The sequence below is a fragment of the Aedes albopictus genome, chromosome 3 (assembly GCF_035046485.1).
Source record: "Aedes albopictus strain Foshan chromosome 3, AalbF5, whole genome shotgun sequence".
NCBI lineage: Eukaryota > Metazoa > Arthropoda > Insecta > Diptera > Culicidae > Aedes > Aedes albopictus.
The window spans coordinates 26767965-26786037 of NC_085138.1; the positions used below are offsets into that span (position 1 = coordinate 26767965).

General features: G+C 39.7%; 1 protein-coding gene and 1 long non-coding RNA gene across 3 annotated transcripts in view; both read right to left on the reverse strand.

The window, feature by feature from the left end:
• Positions 1-18073, reverse strand: part of LOC109426084 (uncharacterized) — a 645679-nt gene that overhangs the window by 480238 nt on the left and 147368 nt on the right. The window lies entirely within an intron of this gene.
• On the reverse strand, positions 8179-9101 carry LOC109422235 (uncharacterized). 2 transcript variants are annotated; one of them, XR_009999326.1, is made up of 2 exons: positions 8784-9101; positions 8179-8708 (listed from the first exon to the last, which is right to left on the reverse strand). It is a non-coding gene; the product is annotated as an uncharacterized LOC109422235 (long non-coding RNA). The 2 variants fall into 2 exon arrangements; XR_009999327.1 differs by having other exon boundaries at positions 8179-8718.

Sequence of the window (18073 nt, forward strand, 5' to 3'; positions counted from 1 at the left end):
AGTGTTAATATCAATATCAACACTGGTGTCGTTTCGTAAAAATTTTAATAGACTATTGCGATAAAGTTTGCGCCGGTTTGAGTTTTGTGACGAAGAAAGAAAGAAAGAGTTTTGACGACTCAGAAATAAACACGGAATTACTATTATTTCTAGATTGAGTTTAAATAAGAGCGAAAGTAGCATGAGCGAGTTCTCTTCATCGGCTCTCTCTTCTTCAAACTGAAGTGACAAGATGCAAGTATGGTTGCACTTTTTGGTCATAAATCGCTAGCTTGCGATGCAATCTAGCGTCTAGTGAAAAAAAGTTCGATTGAATTTGCATCTTTTCACTTTAATTTGCAAAAGAGAAAGTCGATGAAGAGAACTCTCTCATGTTACTTTCGCTCTTATTTAAACTCAATCTAGATTTATGCATTTTGTGTCCGCATCTCTCTCACTCTCTTTCTGTTTTCATGCTATCTGCTGCTTCGTCTGGGTTGACAAATTATTTCGCGTCAACCCAGGCTAAACGGCAGATAGCATGAAAATAGAAATAGAGTGAGAAAGATGCGGATACAAAATGCATAAATAATAGTAATTCCGTGTATTTATACTATTTCTAGATTGAGTTTAAATAAGGGCGAAAGTAACATGAGCGAGTTCTCTTCATCGACTCTCTCTTCTTCAAATTAAAGTGACAAGATGCAAGTTTCATTAAACTTTTTAACCCTTAAACGAAAGATTGCGATGCAATCTAGCGTCTAAGTGTAAAAAAGTTCGATTGAATTTGCATCTTGTCACTTTAATTTGCAGAAGAGAGAGTCGATGAAGAGAACTCTCTCATGTTACTTTCGCCCTTATTTAAACTCAATCTAGATTTTATTTCTGAGCATACGCGCCAACTCGTGACGTAGTTGGGGGGGCGAAGCCTCTCAAAATCAATGAAATTCGAAAAACATCAACGCAATTCATCTTGTTTAGGCATATTCACGTGAAAACTAATGAATTGAGCTGAAAAAAGTTGAATATTGTCCAATTTTGGAGAGCATCGCCCCCCCCCCCCCCCCCCTCTCAACTACGTCACAAGTTGGCGCCTATGTTTCTGAGTGTATATAATTGCGCGTTACACTGAAAAATATTTAAACCCAAAGAATAAGTTCTAAAAACTCAAATTTGGCTAAACAGCTTATAGTTTTTACTCAGTGTGGTGATTTATAATACTGCCTAGTAGGCCGTGATGTTTGAAGAGCCATTATTAGTCAACCTGTCAAGAAGTGAGGATCCCAAAATACCACATTGGCGACGACCAACAAGAACCCACCGTAGAAAATCGAAGTAGATTGGAATTTAGTTTGGAATAATAATTATCAATGGTAAATATATACTGTCTGATCCCGACGGATAGTATCTGATCGGGTCAGACAGAAAAGGGCAAGGTGCCTCACCGGCGGATGAAAATCTGGCCGGTGCAGGCGAAAAGAAAAGAAAAGCTGCCGTAAGAGGGAGCTAGATGCTGAAGCGATGGATTCGATCCATCGGGTCCAGCGATAGAATGCCTCCGTAAGAAGGAGGCAACCGAAGCGGCAGTTTCGAACTGTCGGGTCCGGTAGTCGTAAAAAGCTTGCCTTTCGAAGGGAGCTGCTGAAGCGACGGATTCGATCCGTTGGGTCCAGCGAGATAATGCTCACCTAGAAGGGAGCAACCGAAGCGGCAGTTTCGAACTGTTGGGTCCGGTAGTTGTCAAAAGGCTCGCCTTTCGAAGGGAGCTGCTGAAGCGACGCGTCGATCCATTAGGTCCAGCGCCAAGAATGCTCACCTTATAAAAGAGCAACCGTAGCGGCAGATACGATCTGTCGGGTCCGGTGGTCGTAAAGAAACAAATAAATACATTCTGCCAGCGCCAGGTTTGGCAGCGGAAAAAAGTTAAGGTATTTAGACGAGGATATCAACTCATTCGATAGGATATGGTCTACCCAACCTTAGTCCCAAGTTTACATGGCCAAAAAGGAGCTACCGTAACAACAATTGAATTCGGTGGCAGTTGGGTAGAGAAACTCGCCTCGAAAGGGAGTTTCCGTAGCGTTGTGTTGGAGGAAGTAAAAGCTCATCCTAGAAGGAATCGGTTAGAGTGGTAGATGTCATCTACCAATTCCGGTGGAAATAGAATGCTGTGGAACTTATAAAGTGATCAGTGTTACAATTACTTGATAAAACCTTGAAAATCGAGTGTAGGTAAATGAAACTAAATGAAGTGAATGATGAGTGAGGCAGTCGTCAAGGATATGTGCTCAACATACTATTGAAGAGAACACCAACGGCATCAACGAGTATTTGGAAAAGTAGTGTACTGTACAGTATACTTTATTTATGCTCACGTGAATGTTGTCGAAGATCTAGTTAGGATTCAGCTTTCGAGTTTGAATTTTCGATTTTGAATAGATAACTGTAGCTATGACTACATTACATGACTTCTGAAGTGTAACTCTTCTGTTTGGGAACATCTTTGGAAACTTTCTCTCACTTCACTTGGAAGAAAAGGAGATGTGGTGATTTATAATACTGCCTAGTAGGCCGTGATGTTTGAAGAGCCATTATTAGTCAACCTGTCAAGAAGTGAGGATCCCAAAATACCACACTCAGCATTGGGTTGTTTTCTCCCTCACCCCACACAAAAGTTGTCAAAAACAAAGAGAGAAGCACCGACACATGCGTGCTGCCAGCGGCGTCATGGTCGCAATTTTTTCCGCAGTCAAGTTCGCAGATTGTGAACAATGCTCGGTACTCACTTTACGTAATTCATGTTTAGTCCCTAACTGTCAGAGCTGTCAGATCAGTGTAACACGCTAAATAAAATTTACACAAAAGGCGATTTACACGGAAAAAAATACACGGTTATGAATATTTATTGGGTACCGGACTGGTCACCGAAAATTTGATCGTTTTCTTTGGTACATCGAGGTCTTGAAATTAGTCTATGGTGCTGCTCCGTGGAAGAAGCCGAATTTGGATTACCTTGACTAAACCCAAATTTGCGTCAAATAAAGCCTCCGCTGGGTGAAAATAACTTACCACTGGGTCTAGGGGCAAGACACTGTGCAAATGAGAGCAACTCTGTGAAATTCAGAGTAACTCTTTTTATAAATGATCGACGAAATTTGTTGACAGACATCCCTAAAACTGCAATTTTCATTCAGTACAGGCAACACCACAGACAAACAGACATACTACTTAGAAGAAAATTGCTTCAAAAACATCGTTTGGCATCTCACTAGCACCCTCTATAATGCTCAATCCGAAGCACTCATTTGCAGGTGTTGTTTCCCTCGGCTCGATGTAACAATTTTGCAGGTGACGACTCCCCCGAGGCGTCATCCATTCATAAAACATGAATGAAGGTTCATGATTGAGTCATTTTATGTAAACATTGATCGGCGTCGCGTTCATTTCTCTGCAAAATTGAGGCACAGCAGCGCCACCATGACACATGCGAGCACAGTCCGAACCACACTATATTTTCAAAATGACCGTTAAATCGTGCGATGATTCCGATTTGAGTAGTATGTCTGTTTGTCTGTGGCAACACTTAGCGGTTTGACATTGGTGTCAGACAACGCTTTGGTGTAAATGGGAGAAAATCTGAGAAACTGTGAGGAATTCTGAACAATATTTCGAACACAGATTTTCTCTCGTTAGATCTGTCTTGCCCCTAGCACTGGGTGAAATTTTTTGCCGCGATCAAATGAGAACTACTAGCACAGACACAGACTGTCTGTGCTACTAGTGACCACTATCGCGGTTTGACGCAAATTTGAGTAATTCCACGGAGGTACGGGATTGCGTCAAAAGAACTTAAATTTTGGTTGATTTGTAGTTCCGTGTAGTTTCCATAAGTCGACATTGATTTTTCATTTGGGCCTAACTGACATTTTCGAGTTCTCTTCATCGATCCTCTCTTTGTGTTATCATAGAATGTGTATTGAGTTTCTCAAAAAAAATTTGGTTAAAATGCGAAGAAGATGATTACATGTTGCTATAGAAACAAAAAGAATAATGATTTTGTTTGTTGTGATGAAGTTATTAGCGAAAGAGAGAGTCGACTTGGGGCAGGACACTGTGCTGGAGAGTACGTTTTCCTTCACAGAGTTGCTCAGAATTCCTCCGGATTGCTCCCGTTTTTGCTTGGGTGTTGCCTGATTCATCGCAAAATCAAAACAATATTGCCCGATATCTCACCTTTCTTGCAGTTTTAGGGGTGTTTTTCAACAAATTTCGTCGATCATTGGTGAAAAAAGTTACTCAGAATTTCTCAGAGTTTTTCTTGTTTGCCCAGCGTCTTGCCCCTAGTTTCTAGATTGAGTTTAAATAAGGGCGAAAGTAGCATGAGCGAGTTCTCTTCATCGGCTCTCTCTTCTTCAAACTGAAGTGACAAGATGCAAGTATGGTTGCACTTTTTGGTCATAAATCGCTAGGTTGCGATGCAATCTAGCGTCTAGTGAAAAAAAGTTCGATTGAATTTGCATCTTTTCACTTTAATTTGCAAAAGAGAAAGTCGATGAAGAGAACTCTCTCATGTTACTTTCGCTCTTATTTAAACTCAATCTAGATTTATGCATTTTGTGTCCGCATCTCTCTCACTCTCTTTCTGTTTTCATGCTATCTGCTGCTTCGTCTGGGTTGACAAATTATTTCGCGTCAACCCAGGCTAAACGGCAGATAGCATGAAAATAGAAATAGAGTGAGAAAGATGCGGATACAACATGCATAAATAATAGTAATTCCGTGTATTTATACTATTTTATTTCTGAGCATACGCGCCAACTCGTGACGTAGTTGGGGGGGCGAAGCCTCTCAAAATCAATGAAATTCGAAAAACATCAACGCAATTCATCTTGTTTAGGCATATTCACGTGAAAACTAATGAATTGAGCTGAAAAAAGTTGAATATTGTCCAATTTTGGAGAGCATCGCCCCCCCCCCCCCCCCCCCAACTACGTCACAAGTTGGCGCCTATGTTTCTGAGTGTATATAATTTCGCGTTACACTGAAAAATATTTAAACCCAAAGAATAAGTTCTAAAAACTCAAATTTGGCTAAACAGCTTATAGTTTTTACTCAGCATTGGGTTGTTTTCTCCCTCACCCCACACAAAAGTTGTCAAAAACAAAGAGAGAAGCACCGACACATGCGTGCTGCCAGCGGCGTCATGGTCGCAATTTTTTCCGCAGTCAAGTTCGCAGATTGTGAACAATGCTCGGTACTCACTTTACGTAATTCATGTTTAGTCCCTAACTGTCAGAGCTGTCAGATCAGTGTAACACGCTAAATAAAATTTACACAAAAGGCGATTTACACGGAAAAAAATACACGGTTATGAATATTTATTGGGTACCGGACTGGTCACCGAAAATTTGATCGTTTTCTTTGGTACATCGAGGTCTTGAAATTAGTCTATGGTGCTGCTCCGTGGAAGAAGCCGAATTTGGATTATCTTGACTAAACCCAAATTTGCGTCAAATAAAGCCTCCGCTGGGTGAAAATAACTTACCACTGGGTGAAATTTTTTGCCGCGATCAAATGAGAACTACTAGCACAGACACAGACTGTCTGTGCTACTAGTGACCACTATCGCGGTTTGACGCAAATTTGAGTAATTCCACGGAGGTACGGGATTGCGTCAAAAGAACTTAAATTTTGGTTGATTTGTAGTTCCGTGTAGTTTCCATAAGTCGACATTGATTTTTCATTTGGGCCTAACTGACATTTTCGAGTTTTCGATTCTCTCTTTGTGTTATCATAGAATGTGTATTGAGTTTCTCAAAAAAAATTTGGTTGAAATGCGAAGAAGATGATTTCATGTTGCTATAGAAACAAAAAGAATAATGATTTTGTTTGTTGTGATGAAGTTATTAGCGAAAGAGAGAGTCGACTTGGGGCAGGACACTGTGCTGGAGAGTACGTTTTCCTTCACAGAGTTGCTCAGAATTCCTCCGGATTGCTCCCGTTTTTGCTTGGGTGTTGCCTGATTCATCGCAAAATCAAAACAATATTGCCCGATATCTCACCTTTCTTGCAGTTTTAGGGGTGTTTTTCAACAAATTTCGTCGATCATTGGTGAAAAAAGTTACTCAGAATTTCTCAGAGTTTTTCTTGTTTGCCCAGCGTCTTGCCCCTAGAGAGTCGACGAAGAGAAATCGATCAAATCAGTTAGGCCCTTATGAAAAATCATTGTCGAAGTATTGTTCGTGCAGTTGAAAATCGGAATTTTTGACACGCGAAAAATCAATGTTTCTCCGTAACCGTGTGTCGGACGTACGTCGGGCACAGTGCACTGGATAGTGGGCTCCTGTTCAGCGCACTACGTCCGACGTTAGGTTTCACGTATGGATTTTGAGAAAATTCGATTGTCGGGTGTGGGGAAACTTCGGGTTTCAACCGCGACGACAATACTCTCAATAAATTTAGTTGAAAAGGTAATTTGGACAAACCGTTACGCGTATATACGATATCGAATAATAATCTTCATTTTCATATGTATACCTACTTGATTCAGGCCCATCTTGCATTATTTTTACCAAATAAAAATATCTCCTATAAAACTGCGAAGGGCAAGGGCAATCGTCAACATATTTAATACTGGCAAACTTCAGCTGAATATTTGAGATTTTTAGGGTAATTCCCAAGGAACTCCTGGAGGAATTCCCAAGAGTATCCTGGACGAAATCCCGAGAAACCTCAGGAAGAACTCCTGGAGTAATTCTCAAGCTACTTCTGGAGAAATTTCAGAGAAATTCTTGGGGAACTCCTGCGAAAATTCCCGGAGAATGAATGAATTTCCAGAGAACTCCTGGAAAAAAATTGCCGGGGAGCTCCTGGGGGAATTCCCTAAAACTGCTGTAGAAATTTCAGAAGAACTCCTGGAGCAATTCCCGTAGAACTTTTGGGCGTATCCTTAAGGAACTATTAGAAGTATTTATTTCCGAGAAGTTCCAGGAGGAATTGCTTAGGAACTTCTGGTTGATTTTCCAAAGAACTCCTGGATAACATTTCTTTCCATAACATATCCTGGAGAAATTTAGCAAGTACTTCTTTCAGCATTCCTGAGGAACTCCTGGAGGAATTGCCTAGAGAAATTCCCGTGCAACTTTTAGAGGAATTCCTGAAGAACTCCTAAAGAAATTCTTGAGGCATTCTTACAGGATTTCTCGAGGAAATGCTACTATATTTCCCAAGAAACTCTTGGAGGAGTTCCCGAAGAACATTTTGTCGAAATCCTGGGAAATACCTGGGGGGATTTTTGAAGAACTCCTTACAGAATTTCCCTGGAACTCCTACAATATTTCCTAAGACACTGCTGGGGAAATCACCGAGAACCTCCTGCAGGAATTCTTGGAGAGCTCCTGGAGGAATTTCCGGGAAACATCTGCAGGAATTCCCTGGGAACTCTGAAGCAATTTTCGTGGCTAAGTAAAAATATTCCCGGGGAACTCCTAGAGAAATTTCTTGAAACATTCTGGAAAAAATCTCAGGGAAATCCTGGAAGGTTTAATACTTGCAATTGTTGGGGAATTCTTGGAGGAATTCTTGGAGAACTTGGAGAGCAATTTCTAAATTGGAATTTAGAGAAACTCCCTGGGAACTTCAGGGAAAATACTCTGAGATCTCCTGGAGGAATTCCCGGTGTACTTCTGAAGATTTTCTAGAATAATTATCAAATTCAGATTATTGTTATCCACAAAAATAAACGTTTTTTAATCAGTTTCTCCGCAACTGTTGATTTTAGCCAACATAAATCGCAGTGAAAAAAAAGTGTTTTACGAGAACGGTTCTAACTTCGCGAAAGATTAATCAATCGAGTTCAAGTATGTACCAAAGATGCACATACACTGAAAAAAGGGACATGGTAATTTTGACTGTATCGAGGGTCAACCTAAAACATCTTTACTACTTGATTTTGGTAGACCATACATCGTGCTTGAAACTACCATTAGAGGGGTTTGGTTTACTATGCCTTGTTTTGTTTACGTTTTGATGTTGTTTTCAACCATATTCTTTAGTGTATTTTACCATGCGTAATTACAAGCAACATAGTACGTACAACCATAAAAATAGAGTTTTTACTTTGCGCATGGTTGAATAATGGCAGCGGTAATTTTGGGTTTGTTTATTTACAATTTTTAAAAGAAAAAAAGCTAATAAAAATTGAAGTTATATTTTATTCAATTTAATTACAAAAAATACGGGGAAAACATGTTGCTTCCTAGCTGTTGTTGCCAGTACCGCCACAAATGATCCACCCGTCGTGCCCTTCGCCGTAATTTCAAAATTTTATCAAATTTGCTCCCAAGTAGAAGTCATTGCTGATAGTGTGGCGATTTTTTACTTAGGCACTGACGATGGCACTGAAACAGCAACATGCAGAATTGGCAGCTCAGAGCGCTTTGCTGGCGTTGGCCGTAGAGAAATCCAATATGTTGATGTGATTGCTGCTGATACGGAAGATCTGTAAGAATAGTTCCAGCGATTCAGACTGTAATGTCATCAACCAATCTACCTCAATTGCCCAAACTCACCTCTTGAAGTCTTATAAGGATATCGCAGCCAAATCCACAACTCGGTACATCCAGCACCGATTGTTTCTCCTCCACAATTTCTCGCATAATCCCACTAGTTGCTTCTGCTGCAGTCCCCATTTCCCGATTTCAATATAAGGACAGCTATTCCGTGTAGTTCTGTAAGAATCTCGGTAAGAATGAAGTTATTAATCAATTATTTATTAATAAACTATAAATAAATATGGTTTATACATATCTGCTGGATCAATATAAAACACAGTCAAAAATGCAAAAAGAGGCGGTCATGTTACGTTTCTCTAAGAATGCTGCCTGTTCGAGTCAACTACGAAATTGTAGTCGTGAAACATAGTCATGGTAATTTTAACTCTGAAATTAGCAGCCAAATCAACCAAAGTAAGTGGTAATGGTTACTATTAGGAGATCTGTCAAAGCATAGTTATTATGATCAAATTTGGGTAAAATTAACACAAACTTTTGTCAATATTACCATTTTTGCCATGGTAAAAATAAGAACGACCACGTAGTTGCTTCTACTACATGATTTTTCTCAGTGTATAATAGGTTGACAAACAGTTAAACCCCGTTTTTACTTGGGTATTGCCTGATATGCTGCAAAACCAAAACAATATTGCCCGATAGTTTACTTTTCTTGCAGTTTTACGGATGTTTTTCGATAAATTTCGACGATCTTTGTTAAAAAGAGTTACTCTGAATTTCTCAGAGTTACTCTCGTTTGCACAGTGTCTTGCCACTAGATGAAAAGTTACAGCTTCTTGAACTTTGTTGTGAGAGAAAAAAAAAAGTTTTCTATCCCAAACATTTTGGTCACCTCCTGTATATGGTTTTCGTAACGTCCGTCCTGTAATTCATCTATTTATGAAACACGTCTCAGGTATATAATACTCTTGCCTGCTGCTATGTTCATCCTCAGTTGGAGATGTGAGAGACATGTCACGTTTGAACTAACGCGCCTTGATAAACCATACTTATACTATACTTGAGACTCATTAATTTAAACAGGTTTGAATCAAAGTGTAGAATTAGCTTTAAGTTAAAATACACATAAATAATAAAAAAAAAGGTTTGAATCACCCTGTGATCCACTATCCCCCAGAGCATGCCCCAGAGCTTCCGAGTTACGTTTCGATAATTTTCTTGGTGAAGATCAGGGTTCGTAATTTTCGTTTCAGCGATACGAAATAAATCATTCTCACGGCGGCGGGAGAGCTTATTTTCATTATTTTGCATGAGAAATACTTTTCCCCTGTAGCACTTATTTCAAGAGCAGCGATTAATGATAACTGAAAATCGCGCCAGCCTGCAGAAAATGTCTTTTCGTTCTGTTAAATTTTCACTCACCAAATTCTCACGAAAATCTTTTCAAAGCAGATCAACAAAAATTGTGCCCGCAACTCGAATCCCTGGAACATTACAAAAACAACCGCGACACGCGCACTCTATCCACACCACCACGCCAACCACACAGAGGGAGTTGAAAATTTCCTTGCTTGAATCATCGTCGGCGTCATAGGAGCCAAGGAAAGACAACATGATCGGGCTCTTTGTGAGGGAGATTTCTCTAGCCAGATTTTCGCTGAAAATTGGCGTGAGGGAGAATTCTGTTTTTGTGAGAACGAGAGAAAATTCCGAACGGTGGTGAAGATGCAGATGATTCAATAATCTCAATAGAGTAAGGTGGGGCAAAAGTTCGACCTTAGTTGATAATTCAACCTATTTAAAAAAATCGAAGCAGATAAAAATAAATAAATACCGTGTGGTGATTCTACCATCCATGAGCTAAAATTTTGCTTAACAAAGTTACGCTAAATGTCTTTTCAATTTTGAGTTACAACACTTTTTATATGTGTGTGTTTTATTCTAACTCTTGCCCCACCACTGGGGCAAAAGTTCGAATCTAGTGTTTGTGGAATTTCGCTGACCGTAGCACACTATTTTGACACTTTGGTAATAGGAATACCTGAAACCACTTAATATTTGATGTTAGAACTGGAATACACTTTAAAATTCGATTTGGATTTTACCCAAATCAGGGTTAAATTTACTGCACCAAAAATTAGTAGTTTTCCGCCAAATTCAGATAAATCAACATTTTTTACATCTTTAATCGAATTTTCTCACTAATTCCATTACTCTTGAAGATAATATGTGCATTTTGCAGAATTTTAGGTTTATATCTAAAGTTGCCACATGACTCGAACTTTTGCCCCACAATTCGAACTTTTGCCCCACTATGTGTAAAATACGCTTTCCAAATCTTTTTTGCGAAAAGTTATACATGCTAGAGCATCTTCAAAATATACCTAGTTACGCCCCAAAATAAAATATCGAATTCGATTTCATTAAAATTTCATTCCATGCGTTGGAAGGGCCATCGCATGTTACAATTTTTTGATCAAAAACCAACATTTTGTCATAAGTTCTCGAAATATTGATCAGTTTTCATAATGTTTGGAGTGAAAGACTCTTTTTAAAAAAGGGTTCGAACAACCTTGACACCCGAAAGAAATAATTTGAATTGAGCTTAAAAACTTCAAAAGAAACTCTTGCCCCACTCGAACTTTTGCCCCACTTTACTCTACTGTTGTAGAACAAATTAGCCAAATAAGCGAGGTCTGGCAGATTCAGACGGCATTAGGGCGCGACTCCAAATCGAGGCTCTCTTTTGCCATGATCTGCATACAGTGCTGTACTATAACGCGTGAAAGTATATCCACCATACCTCGTACAATAGACGTTCGATCGGTGCAAGCGGTTTAACTGCAATGCTTTTTAACTGCAAGTCTTGGGGCAAGACACTGTGCAAACGAGAGCAACTCTGAGAAATTTGGAGTTACTCTTTTTATCGATGATCGACGAAATTTTTTGAAAGACATCCCCAAAACTGCAATTTTCATTCAGCACACGCAACACTTTTGCAGTTTGACATTGGTGCCAGATCACACTTTGGTATAAATGGGAGAAAATCTGAGGAACTGTGAAGAATTCTGAACAACATTCCGAGCACAGATTTGCTCTCGTTAGATCTGTCTTGCCCCTAGTCTGATAAGTGCAACAAATTTGCAGTTATCGCACCAACAAACATCATAATGGTGCGCTATATTAGCCCAAATGACGAATCGGATCACGTTCACGGTAATTAAATGACGATTGGCAACTTGTTGACATCTGTCAGTCGATGCAGTTATCGCATTTCGTTTGCTAAGTGAAACGTAAACATGTTGCAGTTATTGAACGTCTACTGTACTATATTGCTGGTTGCTTTCAAATATGGATTTTTGGTGCACTTCCGCTATCACACTATTTCTCTGCTCGGGCACGACTGCCGACATCATTTTCATAAATTCAACATTTCACAAACTTATTTCACAAAAAGAAACACACAAACCTGCAGAACAGGCCACACTGCATTAACTTCCGCGAGAAAAACACACACTTAGGGCCGATTTCTTCACCTCAGCTTAACCAGTAAGCCAGGCTTACCCATATAGTTAAACCTGCTTTAATGCTTACCCTAATAGAAAAATATGATACAACGTGCTTAACAACCCTTTCGGGCTATCATCTTGATCATACACGGAACAATACAATCATTCACCCAATCGCCAGTGTATAATACATTTTTATTAGGGTAAGTCAGGGGGAAGAAATCGGCCCTTAATCTCAAAATTTCGTCTCGGTAAAGTGAAATAACGAGATCAATCGGTAAAGTTCATTTTCGCTGAAATGTTGTTGAAAATTGACAGTTCATCAACAATCTGTCATTCAAATTAACGAAATTCAGCAAGTTACTTCAATTACTGAATCTCGGCAAACTATTTTGCAACAGCGATCGGCAATCGAACCATTTAGCTGAGTTTCGGTAAATCACATCTGTCAAAAAACTTGACACAACACGCGCTGAGTTGAATCGGGTGCCATCATCGAAGACTAGTAGTGACTAATAAGTAATCTAACTAAACAAATTATTCAAGGAATTTAGTGCAGATTCAGGTGTGATATGTGAAATTCTCCTTTTCTCAAGGGGAATGACATATCCTTTTCTAACCGGAATATCCGCATTTATCCGTTTCTAACCGTCGCTAACCGCGTCTAACCGCTGCTCACTTAGCAGCTTGCTTAGCAACGGTTAGCGACGGTTAGAAACGGATAAATGCGGATATTCCGGTTAGAAAAGGATATGTCATTCCCCTTGCCTTTTCTGGTCTTTTCAGTTTGGTATTTTTAAAGAAGCATAACGCTGCCATCAGACTGCCGGACGACTAATTGTTTGATCCTCCTTGTGCTATTTGTTTTCCTTTGGATCGCACCTTGGAGAGTTTTGGATTTAGCAGCACACAAATTTATTTTTATTGTTTTTTTCGCTGGAATAAAGTGAGTAACACTTAATCACTCAATTTATATTGTTTTACTTCTGCTTATTGATAATCAGGAATGGAAAAAAATAATTTACTGAACTTCGGTATAATGCATTACCGAAGTGCTCGTCAAAGTTTGACAGCTAAGTTTCCCCCTCGGTTTTCCCTAGTTTGCAGCCCAGTCGGCAAATTGAACTTTTACCGAGATTTTTACCGAGCTCTCAGCTGTTGGATTCTTGGCAATTTATTTTACTGACCTCGGCGAAATAAATTAAGAGAGCAGAAAGAAAATTGAATCGGAGAGTGCTCGTGAAAGTGAGTGAAGTGATCTATCTGAAATAGATGAAAATCAAAACAAAACCAAGAAAGAATCCTATCCTTCAGATAGGGAAAATGCTAAGGCAGATCTAACGAGAGCAAATCTGTGTTCGAGGTGTTGTTCAGAATTCTTCACAGTTACTCAGAATTTCCCCCATTTATGCCAAAATGTGATCTGGCACCAATGTCAAACTGCAAAGTGTTGCGTGTGCTGAATGAAAATTGTAGTTTTGGAGATGTCTTTCAACAAATTTCGTCGATCATCGATAAAAAGAATAACTCAGAATCACTCAGAGTCGCTCTAGTTTGCAGTGTCTTGCCCCTAGGGAAAATACGACTAGACGATTGCAAGAATTTCTCATGAGATTTTATCAAAGAATGCATCCGTGTATATCTCCGAAAATTTCTCCAGAAAAACCTCCAAGAGTTCTCTCAAAATATCAGATGCAATCTATAATTCCTAAGAGAACGCCTTCAGACATTAATCAAGGATTCTTCAGAAGATATCCCATGGAAATCCTCAAAGCTGCCAGAGAGCGTAAAACAAAGTCAAGTATAATTGTATCATATCAAATGAGTGCATTAGACAATTTTCAGTAGTCCGGTAGCCCGACCCAGCTAGTCTGAGGGATACGGTTCCCTATCTTGATCAATACAATCTTCGATTCCTACAATATGCGATGCAATAAAGGCACCGTTTCCCACATCTACGACGCGCCGAAGGGCTGGAAAAGTACACGACCTTCCGCCTGTGTCGCAATCACCTTCTGGTATGGCGATAGCTATCCACAAGCTTTTAACACAATTTTGAAAACTGTTTTTGTTTGCGGTAAACATAAACCGCCGCTAACCAGTTCCACGCGCCCTCGGATATATGTATGAGATAGACGGAAACCCTTTTTACGACTGACTGAATGACCGACTGATGGCGCCTAGCACGCACTAGAACGCGCATTACGCATCCAACGTAGATACGAATATGAATGGTGATTAGATGTTGATATTTATATTTACCGGTGATAGGAATCGGCGGTCGCGTCGCGTCCTTGAGGAAACCACCGCGACTCATGTAATGGGACAGGGGTTCCCAACTGAATGTGTGATATTATTATAAATGGTGCGCAAAGTAAGTTCAAACGAACTTTCGAATGCATACAGTAATTTTTTGATTGCAAGAACAATCCATCAATTGACGTCAAATGAACATCAACATTTGACGTCAATTGATGGATTGTTCTTGCAATCGAAAAATTACTGTATGCATCTTTGCTATCATATGCTTGGGGCATGACACTGTGCAAACAAGAGCAACTCTGAGGAATTCGGAGTTACTCTTATTATCGATAATCGATGAAATTTGTTGAAAACATCCCCAAAATTGCAATTTTCATTCAGCACACGCAACACTTTGCAGTTTGACATTGGTGCCAGATCACACTTCTGTATAAATGGGAGAAAATCTGAGGAACTGTGGGGAATTCTGAGCAACACTTCGAACACAGATTTTCTCTCGCATGATCTGTCTTGCCCCTAGATCATACCAAATCCCTATTGATACTATTACAGACGTAACACTCTAATAATTCCCATCGTACACAGATTTAACGCTCTTTTTCAAATTTTGATAGTTGGCCAACTGTTCAACCCTAGGGGCAAGACACTGTGCAATAGGCCTTTTCATGTGACGTCTTAAATCAGCTGATTTTTCGGGCGTTTGACAGTTCTTCTATGAAGATGACACGTTCGTGTTAGCAGCTGTTGTTCAAGCTTTGTAAACAAATGCATGCACGGATCTGTCACATGAAAAGGCCTATCGAGAGTAACTCTGAGAAATTCGGAGTAACTCTGTTTGCCCATTTTCACCAATGATCGACGAAATTTATTGGAAAACATCCCTAAAACTGCAAGAAAAGCGAGATATCGGGCAATTTTGTTTTGATTTTGCGGTTAATCAGGCAACACCCTAGTATAAACGGGAGCAGTCCGGAGACATTCTGAGCAACTCTGTGAAAGAAAATGTACTCTCCAGCACAGTGTCTTGCCCCAAGGTTCAACCGTGGCGGTCGCATCGTTTTTGTTCGAGTTTGACGTTTGCTCACTACCGCCACCTAGTTGGTGGTCGGCCAAACATAGTCTTTTTAGCATTGGGCGAATCCGTGACTATGATTTCAATTGACAAATGTTCGAAGTGTTACGTCTGTTTGTCTGTGATTATATGTTTGTTTTACTTAACACTTAAATGTTATTTTCGTTTTTCACCAATTCCCTTTAACTTGTCAATCTGGTGTAGTGATCAGTCCTGTCACGGTCGCCATGTAGTGTGATTTTTTTTATCTCTGATTAAATAGCCTGTTACTGTTAGAAGTCAAAATCAAAATAAATTTATTGTCTTCAACAATCTACAACGAGTTCTACAAGCTCATACTGAAGACATCAGAATCACAGATAAATATACGTAACATTCCTTAAGGTAAGATATTTCGCAAACGAAAGCAACTCTGAGAAATTCAGAATTACACTTTCCATCGATGATCGACGAAATTTGTTGAAAGACATTCCCAAAATTGCAATTTTCATGCAGCACACTTTGCAGTTTGACATTGGTGCCAGATTACACTTTGGTATAAATGTGAGATAATCTGAGGAACTATAAGGAATTTTGAGCAACACTTCCAAACACAGATCTTCTCTCGACCTGTCTTGCCCCTAGGTTGAGTTATCACTCGTCGCATTTTGTACTAGGTGAAGCTGTCAAACAGTTGCCCAGCTGTCAAAAGGTGATTTAAAAAAATCAGTAACAAATTTTGAAAACGACGAATAATCAATGGTGTAGCATTGATTATACGTCGTTTCAAAATTTGTTACTGAAATGTTCTTTGAAATGTCGTATAAATAAATAAAATCTATATTTTTTTTTAAATTTAAAAACTTTATTGAAGAAACGAAAAACTTAACATTTGAGAAACACTGCAGCGCATGGCTATGGCGGAGTGTGCTAGTGGGAAATTCGTGCGTGCGTGTCTTTCTGCACGATGGCGGCAAGTTGTGCTTGACCAGTTCAGTTTGGTTAGCATTTTGCGATCCACTACCGATGGATGCCTGATTGTTCGAGTTCGGCGATCGTCAACGATGCTGCGTGGGTTGTGTAAAATTTCGATGATGGCGTTTCGCGTCTTGTTTTTTCACAAAAATAGAAAATTTTCTTCTTGAAATGTTGATTGCTATAGTCGTTGTTACTTCCTACCACCATCACCGGCTTGCCATCCATATGTGGTCCACATACAAATGGACGTAATACTATAATTATTCCAATCGTACACCGCTCCAACGGTCAATTTGAATATTTCGTATAGTTGACCCCTTGTGGCAAGACAGATCTAACGAGAGAAAATCTGTGTTCGAAGTGTTGCTCAGAATTCCTCACAGTTCCTCATATTATCTCCCATTTATACACAGTGTGACCTGGCACCAATGTCAAACTGCAAAGTGTTGCGTGTGCTGAATGAAAATTGCAGTTTTGGGGTTGTCTTTCAACAAATTTCATCGATCATCGATAAAAAAGAGTAAATCCGAATTTCGCAAAGTTACTCTCGTTTGCACAGTGTCTTACCCCTAGAAACAATCTTAGAAAACAATTAGAAAATTTTCAGATCACAAGATAATTTAATCGAAATGTGAATTATTTTCCAGTTTCAAAACTTTCATAAAACAGGTACTCAATCTGACAAAATGGTCGTCTTTGGGTCGTTTATTATTGGCAAATGCGTTCATCTCCCGGTTCCATTTTCCCTACCTATACGATTCACGACATTAGTTGGCGGCGACATATGTTTTTCACTGGTTGTAACTAGTTTGCACTGACCCGATTGAGCGAGAGAAATGCCATACACAGAACAGTAAACGCACGGACAAACGGATACAAAACACTTTTAGATTAATAATGGTCGGCAGTTCAACGCTCATTTCATTAGATTTTTAACGCTATTCTTTTCAATGATATTGCCGTGCCTTCTTTGTTGCTTGAAACAAAGTAATATGGTATCTTGAGGCAATAAGACACTGTGAAAACGAAATCAACCTTGAGAAATTCGGAGTGACTCTTTTTACCGATGATCGACAAAATTTGTTGGAAGACATCCCCGAAACTGCAATTTTCATTCAGCACACGCAACACTTTGCAGTTTGACATTATCAGGTATCAGAAGGCCGGCTCCAGAGGCACGTTATCCTCCATTTGGGACATTTGTGCCATCGCCAAAATAACAGCCTATTTCATCATCTACCTGAGGGAAAAGGAAGGAAAAAGGATTTGGATGGGGATAGGGACAGGTAGGGAAATAGGAAAAAAATACCCTGGAAGAGGGTACTAACGCACAAGCGTACCACAATGGGTTCAAACAGCGCCCTGAAAAGGGCACTGTAATAACGCATAAAGCGAAATAGAGCCTATAGCTCTTTACCACAGCGGGTTAAGAACAACAGAATATCCTGAAGATTCAGGTTTCTGAAGTCAGTTTCACTTAATAAGTGTTTACCGAATACTCGGAAACGCAGTTGCGCGAAAACTGGACAGTTGCATATCAAATGATACGAAGTTCCATAATCGGATTCACAGCTATCACAGGCAAATGAATCAGCTTGCTGAATATTCGCCATGTGATAGCTGAGTCGGCAGTGGCCAGTCAATGCTTTGACCAGAATGCTGCAATTCTGCTTAGACAGATTAGTTAGATACTTCGCCACCCGTAGAGTTGGCTCAGCACTATACAATTTGGTTTGACGACATGACTCCAAACTATTCCAATATTGTCTGTGTTGAGTGACAGC